The sequence below is a fragment of the Lissotriton helveticus genome, chromosome 3_1 (genome assembly GCF_964261635.1).
Source record: "Lissotriton helveticus chromosome 3_1, aLisHel1.1, whole genome shotgun sequence".
Lineage (NCBI taxonomy): Eukaryota > Metazoa > Chordata > Amphibia > Caudata > Salamandridae > Lissotriton > Lissotriton helveticus.
This window is the reverse complement of record NC_136061.1, coordinates 1,168,525,000-1,168,544,075: the sequence shown is the minus strand read 5'-3', so window position 1 is coordinate 1,168,544,075 and position 19,076 is coordinate 1,168,525,000. Positions and strand designations below refer to the sequence as shown.

General features: G+C 46.3%; 1 protein-coding gene across 3 annotated transcripts in view; it reads right to left on the bottom strand.

Annotated features, from left to right (window-relative positions):
- The window catches only part of ZRANB3 (zinc finger RANBP2-type containing 3), a 929,924-nt gene that overhangs the window by 274,951 nt on the left and 635,897 nt on the right, over positions 1-19,076 (bottom strand). The gene's annotated exons all lie outside the window — the stretch shown is intronic.

The window sequence follows — 19,076 nt, the reverse complement described above, 5'->3', positions numbered from 1 at the left end:
CCTATAATCTGGACAATGTTAGGGGACTATTGTATTTGCTAAAATCTTTCTAATTTGGGATGCGAGTACTAATCAGCTTGTGTTGCCAGGACATCCTTAAGGCTTACATCTTCATATTTCAATACACACATCATCCTGCTGCACTACAAACTACATCTCCCACTCCCTGACAGCACATGCCCCCAGGTCTTCCAAAAGAATGGAACGCATCTCCAACCAAACAATTCCCAAGTACAAATAATAGCATATCATCTCAAAGATTCTAGGAGAGAAGCAGTGTTTTATTTTTTTATTTCAAAGTATTTTATTAAGAAAATTTTTCACACATACAATTATCGTCGCTTTACCATCGCAGGGTAACATCACAAACTGGCTGTACATGCCAATGATACAGGTAATTGGTCTACATGTTCGGCTGTCCCCCTTTCCACTGTCCTACTATAGGAATGTAAGTAGGTGGGGAAAGACAAAGAGAGAGAGGAGAAGGAAGAGGATAGTGCACAAGAAGAAGTCCATACTCGTGGGTCTAAATTGGAATACGGGAGATTGCTTTGTGGGTGACCACCCTTCTTCAGTTGTGTTCACGGGGGTTCGTATGGGCCTAAGTATTCATCCAGTGATGTCCACATTTCCCCGGTTGTTGGTCTCCAGGATGAGTTCCGCAGTGCGATACTGTCTGTGCCTCTGAGGTACGTTACCCAGTTAAGCCACCCCTTGAAAGTCGCCTTAGCTGTCTCCTTCCATTTGGAGACCACCACTTTTACCGCCGAGGTCAGAAGGAGGTCTAGCAGGTCCCGGTCGTGTTGCAAGTCTAGGTCCGTGGTTATAAACGCCGTAGCAAAAGATGAGGTGTGCTAGGTCCCCCTTTTCGTTCTCGCAGTTCCAGCATAGATTGTTTTCCTTGAGGCCTAGCGCTGCTAGTCGCGCCGGGCTCCAGTATGTTTTGTGTAATAGCCAGAATTGTGTCTGGGCCAGTGCTGGGGTTATCTTGTTCCTTGAGGGGGAGGCCCAGAGGAGTTCCAGTTCGTGCTCGTTCAGTGTGGTGCCATGCTGTTTTGTCTACTATTCTGCTGGTTTGTCATTGATTTTGGTGGTGCTAGGGCGTAGTAGATTGTAGAGGTGAGATACCTGGTATCCTAATCTGTTGAGCCTTGTCATGTATTGTATGATTGACAGGTTGTGTTATGCTAAGTTTGCCTTTGTCAGAGCTGTTCTTATTTTTAGGAAGCTGTAGAGTTCGATGTCTGGTAGGTTATGTTTTTCTTTTACCGTGCTGAATATGGTAGGGTTGCCTACCTCTTCTAGTTGGGCTGGGAAAGAAAATTCCCATCTTCTTCCAAGTCTCTATGGCTAGGGGCTTCCCCTTGTATTTAATCTTGGTGGTAGCCCACAAGGACTCCCACTTCGAGTTTTTTATACTGTGTTCCATATTTTTAATCTATTTTGAGCAGGGCCACTTTTGTGTTCTTGAATATTGGGTTGGAGGTGTGTATGTGTTTATTGGCTGTTAGTAGTACCATTGGCTCTAGGTTGTCTAGGATGGCTCGCTCAATTAGTAGCCATACTGGCGTGTAGTCCTGAGGGGGTGACAGCCAGTACGCGCCCTGTTTCGCTATGAATGCGATTTGGAAGGCTCTGTAGTTTGCTAGGTTCAGCCCCCTAGTTTCTTGTCTAGTCTTAACTTTTTTAAGCTTATCCTAGCTCTTTTGTCTCTCCATGGGAATTTATTAATCATCTTGTCCAGTTTGCGGTGGAAATCATCCGTGAGTATGAGTGGAAGTATGCTCAATAGGTAATTAATCATCGGTGTGATCATCATCTTGACTGTTTCTATTCTGCCCCACCAAGTTATAAATTTGGGTGACCAGGACTCTAAGAGTCTTTGTCTTCCCTAACAATCGTTTCTCATTTTGGTCTAGTGTGTTTTAAGGACATTGTCGAAGTGAATCCCTAGGTATCTGATGAAACCCGTTTGCCAGGCCAGACCCGATCCCCCCAAGGATTCTTTATTTGTATGTACTTTGAGGGGTTTGCACTCAGACTTGTCTTTGTTCAGCTTATACCAGGAGTGTTTTGAGTATGTTTCAATTGTTCCTATCAGTGCCGCGATGGAGCTCTTCGGTTGTTATGTCACAATGAGGATGTCATCCGCATACGCGGCTAGCTTGACCTCCACCTCATTGATGCAGACCCCTTCGCTTCCTCGTTGGCATTGATGTCCCTGATTAGAGGTTCCATGGCCAACAGGAAAAGCGAGGGGGATAAGAGGCAGCCCTGTCTTGTACCGTGCTGTAGGCCAAAGGGCTCTGAGACCACCCCATTGACAACAATGCGTGCTTTGGGGTCTCCGTATAGCGCCATTACCTTCCTTGTGTATGCCTCCCCAAGGTTGAATGTCCGCATGCATTGTTCAATACACACATCATCGTGCTGCACTACAAACTACATCTCCTACTCCCTGACAGCACATGCCCCCAAGTCTTCCAAAAGAATGGAACGCATCTCCCACCAAACAATTCCCAAGTACAAATCATAGCATATCATCTCAAAGATTCTAGGAGAGAAGCATTTTTTTTTTTTTCAAAGTATTTTATTAAGAAATTTTTTTACACATACAATTATCGTCGCTTCACCGTTGCGGGGTAACACACCAACACGATGAGGAGGGGAGAATCCTGATAACTCACCTAAAGAGGCAGGAGGAAAACATACACGTGGCAAACATATATGGCCCGAACACAGACAACCCCGGATTTTGGGAGGGGGTAACACGCAAGTTAGAAGACATCCCGCAGAACAAACTCATGATGGTTGCTGGGGATTTCAACATTGTGCTTGACCACATACTTGACAGACAATCACACAGCCACTCCCAGCCCTCAAGTGCTCATAACACGCTAAAGAAGATGTGCTACAGATTCAGTCTTAAAGACCCATGGAGACTCCAACATCCGGACACTAGAGAGTACACCTTTTACTCTAACCCACACAACTCATATAGCAGGATAGATTACATACTGATCACAGGGCCACATACACACCTAATAGAACACACAGACATTGCACCTAGACTAGTCTCAGACCACTCGTGCATTAGCCTGAAGCTGAGTGGATGCCATAACAAAGACATCCCTCGTAGATGGAGGTTCAATAGTGATGTCCTGGTGGACCAAGTAAATAAAATCAGAATAGAAGAGGTCATAAAGGACTACATTATGCATAACGACACAAAAGACACTGACCCCAGAATTATTTGGGACTCACTGAAGGCGACAGTAAGGGGAACAATAATAAATATCAAGTCCAAAATCAACAAAAACGCTAACCAACAACTGACCCAGCTGGAGCTAGACATCAAAGGACTAAAGAGGGCCCACACAGGAGACACAGAACACAGGTACACTACTAGAGCTCACTAGGTAGAAATATGAATACAACAAAATACTAAGCGAAAGGGCCGACCTGTGGGTGAATAAATACAAGGCAATTAATCTCTTCAAGGCGAACAGAGCGGGAAAATAACCAGCCTAATACTTAAAATATGAACAAAGAGTTCACCATGTCAGCAATTACAGATACACACAACAACACACACACAAAACAAACAAATCCTACAAACATTTCAAGAGTTCTACCAAGATCTCTATAGGTAAGGTCAGGCCCTAGATCGTGAAAGCTGTGCAAAATATCTAGACAGATTGGGCTTCCCTAAAATTACAAACGACGAAGCGCAATCGCTAGGGCAGGAAATAAACACAGCGGAAATGGAGATAGCGGTAATATCCATAAAAGAGAACAAGGCACCAGGCCCAGACGGGTACACAGCCGCCTTTTACAAAGCACTCCTACTGCTAACCATGAAAAAGGTGTTCAACCACTGCGCGGATAAGGGACTAGTATCCCAATCCATGTCAGAGGCGAACATAATTGTGATACCGAAGGAGGACAAAGACCCACTACTACCCAAAAATGACAGGCCCATATCCTAAAGCAATGTGGACTGCAAGATATATGCTAAAATTCTGGCTATGAGACTAGGCAACATTCTACCAAAGATGATATCTAATTCACAAGTAGGGTTCCTAAAGACCCGAATGCCGCACAACAACACCAGACTCCTATGTCACATACTCGAAGCAGTGTTTGTAATGCTCTTAGTTTTTTTGGGCCTCTAAGCCTTCTAATCAGTGCCAGGGTAGTCTAAAAGCGGTGCTCATACGTTCATAACAGGCCTTCCAAACCTCCAATGCCAAGCATTAATTATTCTTTTGCAAAAAATGTTCCAGAACATTGTTCCAGTCCAATATGTGCATTCCAAGTTTGACCCTCACCTCGCTTCTAAAACCTCTTTAGACATCAACGGCATATTAACTATTTCACTGGCGCTCTTTCTTCATCCACATTTGATATCTCTGATCAATCCCTGCAGAATGCTACCAGAGTACGAGCTATTTGTATCCATATCATTTTCCAAGGGCTCCTAACACTTCCTTCCTCCCAGTAACTTTGGGTAAAAATACAATTTCAGAAAAGTTACTAAGTGTTGCAAGGCCCCCCCCCCCCCCCCCATCATTTCAATTATCTGTTGGTATCAATTGACTGTAGGCAGTGTGGTGGGGTGAAGTGTCATCTGTGCAAAATCATGTCCCCCAGTCTTTGAATATGAATAAAGCTACTCAGTATTTTTATTTACAAGGAGTTCCCACTGGTTATGTTGAACAAACTTGCTTTGGAACTCTTCTTGGAAGGACTCCTCTCCTTGTAGAAGCAATTTATATAGCTTTGAATTAGGGGAGTATTTCTGTCCACCTTTGTACACGTTTTTCAGATGGGGGAAGGCGTCTTGTGGCTTTGGGTTTTACATAGGATGCAAAAACCAGCGTGATTAGCAAAAAGGACGTTAAGCAGCCTTGCTTGCTGTCACCCTAATCCAGACTTTTGGAGAATATCTTCTATTACCATGTATGTTAACTAGGGGCTGGCATAGCCTGCATCAATCATTCCATGGAATATTGGTCCAAATCTCAATGCTTGCAATACCTCTCTAGAAAACTCGAACTCACCCTACTAAATGTTTTCTTTTTGTATCCAAAGAATATAGAACTGTGTATTGCTCCAGTTTATTTGATATATCTACAGGTGGAGCAACTTTTTAGTATTGTCTCCCATTTGCCTTCTAAGTTAAACCCAAAATTGATCAGAATGTACTAGTTGGGGCATTATCTCCTCTGACCAAAATCTTTACAAGCATATTAACATCAGTATTTAGAGGAGATATAGGGCAGTAGGCCCCACAATCCTCCAGGTCCTCACCTGTATTTAAAAAAACAGATACTCTGGCCTCTGTCATCAAAGGCGGTACTTATTCCTCTCTAGTGAACTGGTTAAATACTTTGGTCAAAATGCACAATAGCTCTGGCCAGAATGTCTTTAAAAATGGTTGTGGAGAAACCACGGGACACTGGACTTTTTATTGCTCCAATCACTTCCTCTGCTGATAGAATGCCTAATCCTGCCTTTCTAACATTCATTCGGCAGTCACTTCAGGATCTCGCTCCTCTCTTGTATAAAGCTGTAGATAACATTGCTTAAAGGCTTTTAGCTTATCCTCTTCATGGATTGCCTTTACAACCACCAAATCCACTTACAGACTTGATGCGCAATTGGCCGTGCTTTTTCCTGAAGTTTGGATGCCAGTAGCCGTTATGCTTCATCCCTCCCTTTGTGTGTACTCTGCCTTACTGAGCTTAGTGTGAATTGCCCTCTAATCGGCAGCACCTTGCACCATGTGTTTTGTGATAGTGTAGTATTATAGAGTAGTTCTAAGTGCTTGAGCTAATTCTGAAGGACAGTCCTGCTTCCTGAATTTTCTTCAACCTAGCTATTTCCGCGTCACTGATCCCCCTCTGAACTGCTTGAGGGAATCCTGAAGTAGGTACTGGTCACAGACACCTGTAACATTAAAGACAAGGTATTCGTTGATTTGGGTTTGAACTGCTCGGACATCAGATCAGGCCATGTGGAATCTTGGTCTCCCATAGCCACTCCAACATATCACTGGTTTATGACCTGATAGTGTCACAAGCAAACGTTCGGACTCTCCGTGGTGGTGGCGGCCCAGTGTGTGGTCTAACAATAACATGTTGATCCTTGCATATGTCTAGTGGATGGCCCAGCAATGAGCGTGCCTGGACTCCCCTGGGTGTAGAGAACACCAAGTATCAAAGATTTCTAACTCCAAAAGCAACTTCTTCCCCCAAATGATGACTGCAGTTCCCCATCTGCCATAGCGGGATTTGTTCTTTTGGCCATCTAAAACTAGGTTCCAGTCACTGTTCATGCTAAGAGAGTGTTAGAAATTGGGTTTCTGGTTGGCCAAGGTATGTACCCTGTCCAATGAGAAGGTACAACGCTTGTCAGGGTGAGCTAGATACACACTAAAAGGTAGCCTGGTCTCACCCTCTGGTAGCTTGGCAAAGAGCAGTCAAGCTTATCTAAAGAGGCAATGTGTAAAGTATTTGTGCAGCACATACACTCAGTAACACAATGAATACACCTCATACAGACTCCACACAGGTTTAGAAAATAGGTTAATATATTCTGAACAAAGCAAGCCAAAAAGACAAAAATCCAATGTATAGAAGTTAAGGTATTGAATTTTAAAAGAATACATGCAGTAAAACACTTAGAAGCAAAAGGAGCTAAAAAGGGTACTTTAGGTTGCACTCGACCAGTGCAAAGTCAAAGTTTGGGCTGACTGCGATGGTGGGCCGGCTGGCACAGGATCCATGCAGGCCCCGTTGAACAAAGTATTTTTCTTGGTCAAAAACAACGAGTTGAGTCGATCTTCTCCACGCAGTGAAGGCAAGTGTCAGTTCCGAAGACAGGTGCCGGAGTCGAGAGACTTCGAGTGATGTGACAGACTCTGCTACACAGTCAAGGGGATGCGTCAATCTCATCAAGCTGCAGCGGTGGCGATAAGTTGTTCGATGCTTCGATCTCTGGAGGCACATCGCTGGTTCTGATGTGATGTGCTGATTTTATTTCCGCAAGCGGGTTGATGCGCCGGTTCTGTTGTACATAGACCGGAGATGCATCGAAATCCGTCTTGCAAGTATCTGGGTCACTTCCAGTAAGCCAGGTACAGGAGCAGGGGTAGAGACTTCGATATCCCGAGTCTCAATCAACAGTAGGCAAGCAAACAAGCCCTTGGAGATCACTTAAGTGAAGGCAGAGTCCATGTCTCTCGCAGCAGAGTCAGGGAGCAGTAGGAAGCGGGCATGAACAGAAAAGCAGGCCTTCCAGATCAACAGTCCAGTTGAGACCTTTGAGCAGCACATCAGTTCTTCTGGCAGAGCTTCAGTTACAACTCCTGTAGTGTCTGAATTTAGGGGGTCAGAGATCCAGTACGTATACCTAAAAGTGCCTTCAATGTGGGAGATGACTTCAAGGTAGCTTTCTGAAGTGTACAAGCATCCCTTTCAACCCAGTCCTGTCTGCCAGGCAATCTCTGGGGTAGGGCCGGACTGGCCGTAGCGGGCACCGGGCAATCCCCCGGTGCACCGCACGGGTGGGGGGACGGTTTGGGGCCCCTGGGGGCCGTTTTTGTTACAGGGCCGATTTTGCAGCTGTGCTGCAAAAACTGCCCTGTAACAAAATCGGCTGAAAACCGGCCCCGGCAAAGAGCTCAGCGGCACCCACAAACCCCCGGGGGGAGGGCGGCCGGCCGAGCACTTTGCCAGGGCCGGTTTTGGTTCCCAGTCCGGCCCTGCTCAGGGGGGTAATCAGTCCTTTGTGTGGGGAAAGGACACTGCCTATTCAAGTGAAGTCTTAGCCCCGTCCTACCATCCTGCCCAGGCAAGGCCATCAGAATGCAGATGTACGTAGAGGAGTACTCAGACGCACCTATCATCCCTGTATTGTGGCTGTCTAGAGGGAATGCGCAAAGGGTAATTGTCACCCACCCTAGACGTGTATTGGAGATAGGCTGTCAGGTACACACAGCAGTAAGTGCAGAATAATGTCCACTTTCTAAAAGTGGCATTTCTAAATTAGTTATGTTGATTCCAACTTCACCAGTAAAGTGGATTTAGCATTACTATTCCAAACATATGAAACACGAAAAAGCTACTCATCTCTGATCAGGAATTACTGCTTAAAAGTGTATTAAGGAATTCCCATTGCTAACTTATGAGAGGAGTAGGCCTCACATTAGTGAACAACGAAATAGACTGCTTGTCACTACCAAGACAAGCAAAACATAAAAGTACATGTCTTACCATTTACTTACATAGCACCCTGCCCTTGGGGCTACTTGGAGCATACCTTAGGGATGACATATATAATAAAAGGGTAGTTTAAGGCTTGGCAAGTAGTTTTGAATGCCAAGTTGAAGTGACAATAAACGGCACACACAGGCACTGCAGTGGTAGCCTGAGACAGGTTTGAAAGGCTACTTCTGTGAGTGGCAGAATCAGTGCTGCAGCCCACTAGCAGTATTCAACTTACAGACCTGAGGTATTTAGCATACCACCTTACTAGGGACTTATGTGTACATTAAATAGGTAAATCAGGTATACAACAATTACACACGTGTTTAGCTAAGAAGCACATGCACTTTAGTACTGATTAGCAGTGGTAAGTGTTCAGAATCCTAAGGCCAACAAAAAGAGCTCAATAAGATGAGGAGGGGGAAGGCAAAAGGTTTAGGGTGACCTTTGAGAGAGGGCCATTTTCCAGCACAACCCCCTACAGTCTAAAGCCAGGGTAGACTAATCAATACCTTGCTGGACTTCGCTGCTGAAGGCAATAGGACATGGACAATGGCCCATTTCTGCAGGGGTTCTTGCCAGTTCTATGCCTCTCTGAACCCAGTTAGATCCCTCTGTCTATGCTCCCTGGGGCCACTGAGCTAACCCATGGGGAATCCTTCACCTCACCTGCCAAATGTGCAGCACCTAACTATAATTTGCTCACCGATGCATCCAGCAGGTAGACGCTGCCACCATGGCCAACAACGTGATGTGGCCCATTCCACCTCTTGGGTCTGACTTCTGTTCCTAACGCAAGGAAAACTTTGTCCATAAGGACAGAAACTAACAGAGTCATTAACCACCACAAGGGCAGCCCTATAAACCTGAACCAGGGGCAATCAATATTTAATCCAAACAATTGTTTAAAGTATTTAAGAAATTACAATTGCACAAACAAATACTCGCAATAAACAATCATTTGAGACAAAAAGCATCAGTGCACACAAGAAAAAGTGAAAAATCAAGAAAACAGAGTGAAGGCCCTTATAGGAAATATCTGGAAAAGCATACAAAATGTATTCAATAAAATACGTTTATATCATAGAGCTCAGAGGTATAGACTGGTACAAATAACATTTGGTTATAAAATACAAAACCAGACAGGTGGCGGACAGAAGGGATTACATAAAAGAGGGAGTTTCAGAACAACACTGAAACTACGACAAACAAGACAATGCGTCCTCCATTAATTGCGGCCACAGTTGTGTCGACGGCGTTTTGACCTTTGTTATAAATACACGGTCATTGTCAGGACATAAAATTTAGCTGAGCATCCAAACAAACAATTTCCAGTCAGATGATAGAACAAGCATAGCAATTACCAATGCGTGGGGGGAAATCTTAATAAAATGATGGGTTTGATAACCCTGAAATTGCCTCGGATTGGTTGGAGGGTCTTCCCCCCCCAGAGAGATTCCCGGGAAGAGGGCGGCGGAGACGAAAATGGCGCTCAGGAGCAGGAATGATGAGTATCATCGTATTTCCGGGGGTGCAGGTTGTTGAGAGAGGTACCACTAGTGAGTTAATCCTATGTAAAGGTTTCCTTTGTTTGGGAGCGACCCCAGGTGCATGACATGACTCCTAGGAATAAGCAATATCTAAAAGCGGACCATTACCTTTGCCAGTGGGAGCGCCTGAATTGAGGAGAGGCTGCTGACGGCCACAGGAGTACAGGAGAGCCGGACAGAGGCGACAACACCGCCACCAGCCGCGCCGCCGCCTCGGGACTGCAAATCCCGACTGCCTCAGCGGCGGCGCGAGCCCCGACACGTCACACGCGCCGGGAGGGGCCCATAAAGATACGAGCCCTCGGTGGAGCGGGGGGAATAAGAAATATCTAAAAGCGGACCATTACCTTTGCCAGTGGGAGCGCCTGAATTGAGGAGAGGCTGCTGACGGCCACAGGAGTACAGGAGAGCCGGACAGAGGCGACAACACCGCCACCAGCCGCGCCGCCGCCTCGGGACTGCAAATCCCGACTGCCTCAGCGGCGGCGCGTTCCCCGACGCGTCACACGCGCCGGGAGGGGCCCATAAAGATACGAGCCCTCGGTGGAGCGGGGGGAATAAGCAATATCTAAAAGCGGACCATTACCTTTGCCAGTGGGAGCGCCTGAATTGAGGAGAGGCTGCTGACGGCCACAGGAGTACAGGAGAGCCGGACAGAGGCGACAACACCGCCACCAGCCGCGCCGCCGCCTCGGGACTGCAAATCCCGACTGCCTCAGCGGCAGCGCGTTCCCCGAGGCGTCACACGCGCCGGGAGGGGCCCATAAAGATACGAGCCCTCGGTGGAGCGGGGGGAATAAGCAATATCTAAAAGCGGACCATTACCTTTGCCAGTGGGAGCGCCTGAATTGAGGAGAGGCTGCTGACGGCCACAGGAGTACAGGAGAGCCGGACAGAGGCGACAACACCGCCACCAGCAGCGCCGCCGCCTCGGGACTGCAAATCCCGACTGCCTCAGCGGCGGCGCGTTCCCCGACGCGTCACACGCGCCGGGAGGGGCCCATAAAGATACGAGCCCCCAGCGTCGCGGGACGCCCGGGGCTAAGCCCGGGCAAAGGGCGGGCCGTCTGAGGCCGTCCGAGGACTACGGAGGACGGGGCGGGCCACCTTATTGATTCCCACGCAATCAGACACTCCGAAAGTAAGTCCTCTACACTTTCGTCCTGCCCCCACTAGGCGATTATTTGTCATACATACTGCTATGTCCACAAGGGGCAGTCGCAGCAAAACTGCTGCAGGAGTAGGGAAGGTTACTGGCCCAATCGATAATTTCATCTTCAGGGCCAACGAAGCGATCGACCATGGTATATCATTATTGGAACGCAGAGTCTCCCTGGAATTGGCCCAAGCCAGACGTTCTTCATTGGGCCTCCTTGCCGCAGCAAATACACCTATTAGGAACAACCCTGCTGACGGTGTCTCTGTTGTTAGTCTTAGCGCAGAGATCCACACCCTGCCTAACACCGTGGATTTATCAGTAACACAATTACTCTCAGACTCACTACGGAGTTTGGAGAAATCCCCCAACTTAGATGTCACTGATAACTTTAACACACAATTAGATCTCGTCACAAACTCTATTCCAGCAATGAGCTTCCCTGAGAGCCTGCACACAACATCTATTGTGGAGCCCCAATTACCATCTATTCCGATAACAGACACCACACACGCTCTTGCCACCGACCCGATCCTGATTATAGATCCCGACTTGATGGCTACTAACTTATCCCCTCCTCGAGAATCGGTCACTGCACATACATTTGCGGACTTAACCCCCACTTCTAAAGTATTGCGAGGTTTAAGGGAGGGAGCTATACAGAAACAGAAACAGCCCCAAGGTTTAAATACATCTATATCCAAGGGAAACTCTTTACCCCAGAGAAAGCAGGGGAAAAGCCTATCTAACAACTCTAAAAAGGCTAACAAAAAATCTAATACAGGGCTGGGTCATAAAGGAGACTCGCCCATCATGGAGTCATCATGTAAAGATTGTCCCTCAACAAACCAACTTATAACGAAGGTTGGGGAAATTATAAGTGTCCATCTTGCTACCATAGAAAAGAGACTAGGGAATATAGAAAAACAACTAAACGAACTAAGTGCCCTAGTCAAAACCCCACCCCCAAAAGGAATACCAACTTTAGTGGAGGCAAAACCACATATTCAACAACCTTTGGGACAACCCGCGAAAAAACCAATTGCAGACTCTAGTAATACACCCAAGTTAACCTTACCTCCAAAGGGAGTCACGAAAAAACCGAACCCACCCACCATAAACACAAACACACAGTGGAAACAATCCAACCTGACACAACCAAAGGGGGGTACTACTAACAACGATAAGGACAGGAATAAAGGAAATCAAGGAAGATTTCCTGCTAATCTGCCCCCTGGATCAAGTCCATATGTAGTGGTGATGACGGGAGTTCCCGAGTTCTCAGATAGTACTGAAGAACCTACCTGGTCTCTACTAAACAAAGTCAGTTACTGGCTAAACAATAATAGACCCCTACCCCCATACTGCAGGAGTAACATTCTAACGGTTAGAAGAGTACCGTGGGTGGGCCATGAGACAAAGAAAACACATGGCGATTGTGTGATTATTAACTTTGATGACCCACGCACGGTAGAACATATCTGTTCATGGAGAAGTGAGGGGTACAGTGGAGGTATAGAGACAAGGCACCTTTCTTTCTTCTATCCATCTAGGAACTCTGATAGGTTCAACCAGTACGACCATGCCCCTGATGGAGACTGGTGCCAGGTGGGGCAAAAAGACATGGGAAACAACTGGGGTGAGCGGGGGCGAGATAACCATAGATATCCTCAAAGAAATACAATAAGCAGAGATGCCTTTTGGGGAATACCAGTTTTCAATAGATTCAGCAGCCTAGAGATGGTTGATTGACTCTCACCATCACCCCGGCCACTGAACACTGAACTGGAGGGAACAAAACAGGGCTGCCCTATCGAGCTTACTAAAAACATAGAGGCGCATGATAGGGAGAGCCCAAGTACACAACTGGCCCAAAATTGTTTGGGGTTGTCACTAACAAGTAAAGATCAAGTAGTTGGTAATATTAAAGGGCCTGTAACATCCAACCCCCCAGATCCCTATCCTCATAAAAGCTCTAACAGCATACTAAAGATCATCAGCTGGAACGTAGCTGGACTTCAACAGCGGGTATCGGACCAGGAATGGTTAAAATTTATACCCAACAGAGACATAATAATGTTACAAGAGACATGGGCTACTTCTGAAACAGTTATAGAGGGTTTTGAATGTCACAGCATTAGCGCACAGAAGCCAGTCTTTGGACGCCCCGTGGGAGGCCTGCTGATTGGATTCAGGATAACTCTAGGGGGGGCTACCAAATTAATACCAACTAAAAGCCCAAACATTCAAATAATCGAGTTTACATGTAGGTCATCGTTATACTTCATTAATTTCTATAATAACGATTTTCACTCGACCCCTAACAGGAACTATATAGAGCTATTCGAGAATATTACAAGAATAACTGAATCAGCCAATAACCGTGCGAACAATAGGATTATCCTAGCTGGAGACTTTAATGCCAAACTGGTGAAAACCAAAGTAGGTGCAATTCAATCAGATAGGGCCACCAAACGTGGGAATGAATTGAAAAATTTTATAAACACACACACCCTATTGAATATAATGGACACATGCAAAAATAGTGAAACTGCATATATTCCAACTTTCAGAGGCAGAGATTTCTCCAGCACGGTAGATTATATCTTTACGTCTGCAGAATTATTAGATAAAGTTACCCAGGCAGGAGTTGTAGAAACAGCCTTCGGAGACCATAACGCATTGGAAATTAGTTTAAGACTGGGCCCGATTCAAGCACCGCCCCGCACCTTGGGAGCTAGGGATATTGTGCCATCAACTGATAACCTAAGGCTAAAGTGGAAAGGGGTGGACTGCGGACGCATTATGAACACAATCATAAGTAACCACCAATCAATAGTTGACTCATGCTCACTCACTGATGGGAACCACCAAAGGATAGTCAAAAACTTTGCAAATCTTTGTAATGTTATTAAGACTCTTCTGACAGTCCCTAACAGAAAAAACAGTGACGAGCCTAGGTGGTTCGACAGCTGCTGTTCAGCGGCAAATAAGGCTCTTCGTAGGGCTTTAAATTCTAAACCGAGGAGTCAAGTAGATGTACGGTCCGCTAGGCAGGCTTATAAAATAGCCATAGGGACAAGGAAGGCCACCATGGTAGAGGATCACTGGAACGAACTAACTGTCTCTGCTGCTGTGGGAAACAGCGCAACCTTCTGGCCTGCTGTAAGGAAGATGCGGGACATGGGGAAGCAGTTGTCACCAACCAGCTGCACTATTTCTAGCCAGCACTGGGAGCAACATTTCTCCAAAATATACGCCAAACCTACTGCCTCTACAGAAGATTACAGCCATGGCAAACTGAGCCCATTAGATATAACCCTGGGGGAGGTCGTTCTAGCCATCAACCAAAGCCTCGGGAACAAGGCACCGGGGCCGGATGGCTTCCCAATTGATCTAATCAAACACAAACCAGAATTTTGGGGGCCCATTCTGGTCAATGTTTTTAATTGTCTGCCGATGGGCGCCATCCCTGACAACTGGTCCACAAGTATAATAGTGCCTATCTACAAAAAAGGTGAAAGATCTGACCCTGCAAACTATAGGCCCATCTCACTCTTAGACAACACCTTGAAAATTCTGGGCCGGGTGCTGTACAATAGAGTGAATGATTGGGCCGAAAAAACAGGGGTGTTGGACAGATGTCAAATGGGCTTCAGAAGCAAGGTCGGGACAACAGAACAATGCCTGAATCTTAATCTTATAATAGGCAAATACACTATAGCTAGGGTTTCACCTATTTACCTAGCTTTTATGGACTTGTCGTCCGCCTTCGACCTAGTGAACAGGTCAAAATTGTGGGCGACACTCCTCTCCTATGGCCTTGATGAATCTTTGGTACATTTCTTAGCCTATCTACACGCGGACACTAAAGCCCAGGTACGAATTGGCATGGAGGGTGAGATCTCAGGGGCAATCAAGGTAGAAAGAGGCGTCCGACAGGGGTGCGTTTTAGCACCCCTGTTGTTCATCATTTATATAAACGGATTGAGTGACTCCCTGAAAAAGACGACAACTGATGTCCCGAAAATCCAAGGGAAATTGCTACCCGCACTTCTGTATGCCGATGATGCGGTGATTATGGGCTTAACACCGAATGCCCTATGTGCCCTGGTCAAGAACTTTGCACATTTTATGGGGAACTTGGACTTGAAAGTGAATTTAAAAAAATCGTATATTATGACCTGCGGGCCAGGGGCCAAACAACTCAACTCCATTTCGATTGGTCAAGAGAAGTTGCACTCTACCAAATCATTCCCCTACTTAGGTATGGTCTTTGCTGCGAACGGCCTGTGGAGTGGGCATCTTGCCCACGCCACAGGCAAGTTCTCAAAGGCCATAAACTCAATCCTTTCCCTGCCACGGCCAAAGAGGTCAGAAACAACTAAGGCAATTGTGAAAATATACAGACTGCAATGTGTCCCGGTAGCAACCTATGTCGCTGAGATTTGGGGGACAGTGAAACCATCTAGCCTGCAGACAGAAGAAAACCGGTTATGTAGAAAACTTCTTGGAGCCCCAATCTCTTCATCCGGGTACATTTGCCATGCTGAACTCAATTTGCCTCATATAACTGATTTTATTGCCACGCGACCTGCATTATTTTGGCTGGCCATTTGGACCAATGACCGTGCTACTTTAACACAGGAAATTGTGTCTGAATGTCTAGCATGTGACAAAGGCATGAGTATCCCGTGGCTCCGGGCGACAAAGGAAAGCCTAGATAGCATTGGCAAAACCCATCTTTTTAACGATCCTTCCCAGATCAAGAGTACAGACAAAAAGGATATACAAATTGAACTTTATGCCCTTTTCAGGGAAAAGAGGTTGGAGATAGAACTGCAAAAACAAACTGTCAAATCATATGTGAATAACATAAACAACGACTTATCTCCACAACAAATCCCTTTATATCTAAGACTTCCTATGACCAACTGGGAAAGATCGTTATTATATCGCTTAAGAGCTGGAATCATAAAATACTCACTTTGCTTTCCAATGGGCCACAGCACGATGAATTCTGGAAATGAGTTATGCCCCTGCCCTTGCGATGGACACAGCAGACAAAATGACTTACATTTCTTTTTTCATTGTAAATTTTTTATAAAATACATCAAGTGGTTTTTAGCCCCATATTTTAAAAAACAAAGACCAGTTTCTCTGACTCAATCTTATTCCATGCTTTTAAAATTAGATAATGATGAACTGATTTTTCGTGTAAGTTCATTTCTGAAAGTCATCTTCTCTGCACGAAAATCAATGGAACCTCCATGAAATGCTTATGTGCCTTAAAGTCCCCCCTGCCTTGCACTTTAGTAAATTGGACTGCACTTTAGTAACTGAATCATATTGATTGTTCACATTAATGTTTGGAAAACACCTGCGGCTTTTAACTATTTGTGGAAATCGCGTAATTATTTTAAAATGTATTTTTATGTAAATGTGTGGCTTTTATGGATTTTTTGCAATCCGAATAAAGTATTTTTGAATTTGAATTTGACATGATTCCTATGGGCGGGGGCGGGGCACTGGCTTCCCCCTCTGATCTTACATTTAGATAGTTGTTTAGTTAGAGTATGGGGCGACAGGCACACTGCGAATTGGGGGTTGGCAAATGCCGGGAGCAGGGGTGCAGGGTTGGGGGCGGTGGGATGGGAATGTTTCTGTGTGTTCATAGTTTTATTTTGTCATTTTCTTTGCCTTTTCTTTTCAAGTCAGGTGACGACAGTGTTGCGCGATGTTCTGTCCATTGGTTCAATGGCACAGAGTAGTCGAGGATTGGGGATGAGAGTGCTAAGCTGGAATGTGAATGGCCTGTGTGACAAGATTAAAAGAGGTGATGGTTAGCCAGCTTATCAGAAGACACTGCCCGGATGTGGTATTGTTGCAGGAAACACACTTGGTTGGTAATAGATGCATGGCCCTCCATAAAAGGGGGTATAGATTGGTGGTGCACGCTGGATTTACCACTGGCTCTAGGGGGATTTTAGTCAAGAACTCCTTCCCTCTGTCAGTGCAGGCTACGTGGGTGGATCAGAGGGGCAGATACACAGGATTCTCGGGGCAACTCGGAGGCAAGACGGTCACCTTTCTATCTATATATGTGCCTCCGGGCCTCCAGACTGAGACCTTCCGAGATTTGAGCTCCATTTTTCTCACGCTGCCCCTTGGGGGCCTTGTCTTAGGGGGCGATTTTAACGCTGTATTGGACGGAGAGGTGGACCGCTGCCTGCCGCGGGCGCTTAGACAGTCTCAGAGATGGCTCTCAGAATTCCTAGACACGCTGGGGTTGGAGTTGGTGAATACGTAACCCGACATTGACACACTACACCCATATCTCAGCTGCGCATAGTAGCTTATCTAGGCTGGACTATATGTTGCTGCCAGCAGCAGCGGCGAGCATGATTCATGAGGTGAAGTATCTAGAGAGGGGAGTCTCAGATCATTCTCCTTTATGGCTGCGGCTCGCCCTCGAACAACCGGCGGTGGGCAGGATAGCTCCCATTAGTGCCTGGCTGTTAAAGGATCCGATTATTAAAAAATAGATAATCCAGGTGTCGGACCGGTACTTTCGGGAAAATATATGGTCAGTGGATTCGGCGCAGTCCCCTTGGGAAGCATACAAAACCGTAGCGAGAGGCGAAGTTCTGTCCTTGGTGAGAGGTAAGAAGAAGAAAAGCCATGCAGAAGTGGCCAAGAAGGAAACGGAGGTTATACTTCTGGAGGAAAAGGTAGCCAAGTCCCAACATTGTTTGTGTGGATGCTCAGCTAAATTTTATATCCTGACGATGACCGTGTATTTATAACAAAGGTCGAAACGCCGTCGACGCAACTGTGGCCGCAATTAATGGAGGCCGCATTGTCTTGTTTGTTGTAGTTTCAGTGGTGTTCTGAGACGCCCTCTTTTATGTAATCCGTTCTGTCCGCCACCTGTCTGGTTTTGTATTTTATAATCAAATATTATGTGTACCAGTCTATACCTCTGAGCTCTATGATATAAATGTATTTTATTGAATACATTTTGTATGCTGTTCCAGATATTTCCTATAAGGGCCTTCTTTCTGTTGTCTTGATTTTTCACTTTTTCATGTGTGCGCTGATGCATTTTGTCTCAAATAATTGTTTATTGCGACTATTTGTTTGTGCAATTGTAATTCCTTAGAAACTAACAGAGGCCACTGAGAGCTTTCAGTGTAAAAAGCCAGTCCCCAGGCGATCCAGAGGTCCCTGTCATCTGTGGTTTCTCAGAGTGGGGGACAGTAGCTCCAAGTGTCTTGCACCCTTTGTCCACTCTACCCCACCCACCACTTCAGGGGTGGTATCCTGAAACTGGTCCTCCAAACTACAGTCTAGACCCTTGGGCTGGACAGGTATCACGGGTGAGTCCTTCCTCCGCATGCCACGTTATCTGGGGTTCTGTACCCTCCTTTTGGGAGTGCTACCCCCTGAAAACTGGACCGTCAGGGCACCTGTGGCAGCTGCCTCTCCCAGTTCTCCTGACACGGAGGGCAGTCAAACGGGCATCTGGGGACTAACTATGACTCTTCTCTGGGTCACATCCCCACCAGGGCGGAAAAAGTCCTGCCCACGGGAGGCATTCTATATACCTCGCCGGTTTACTGCTCTGGGGAAACTAGCTGTTCCAAAACCATGGTCCTGCTAGTCCCAGTATCTCTCAGAGCAGTGATTGGGACCCCATTCACTCCTACCAGGTGGAAGTGACTATGCCCACCCTCAGGTATCACCAACTCACCCTCTGAGTCTATCTCCCCGCTGAGGGATAACATGGCATATTCTATGACCAATCCCTAGGGTTTATTTTCCCCTAAGGCCACATTGGCCACCCTGTAGTGCTCCCACCAGTGGATGGTTTCTTTGAACGAAGTACCCCTGCTTGTGCCCTAACCGAGAACAATCAAATCAGAGGGATTGGAAACAGGACGTTCGGAGTCCACGCCTGCCAGACCAGCCCTCCCTCTTCTCAGTCAGTAAGCTTGCCATCAACCAGGTGTTGGCGCAGCTCTGGAAAACAAGTATCAAGAAGGTGCTCCATTATGAACACGTTGAACAACCCTTCATAATCATTAACTTTGCTGCCCC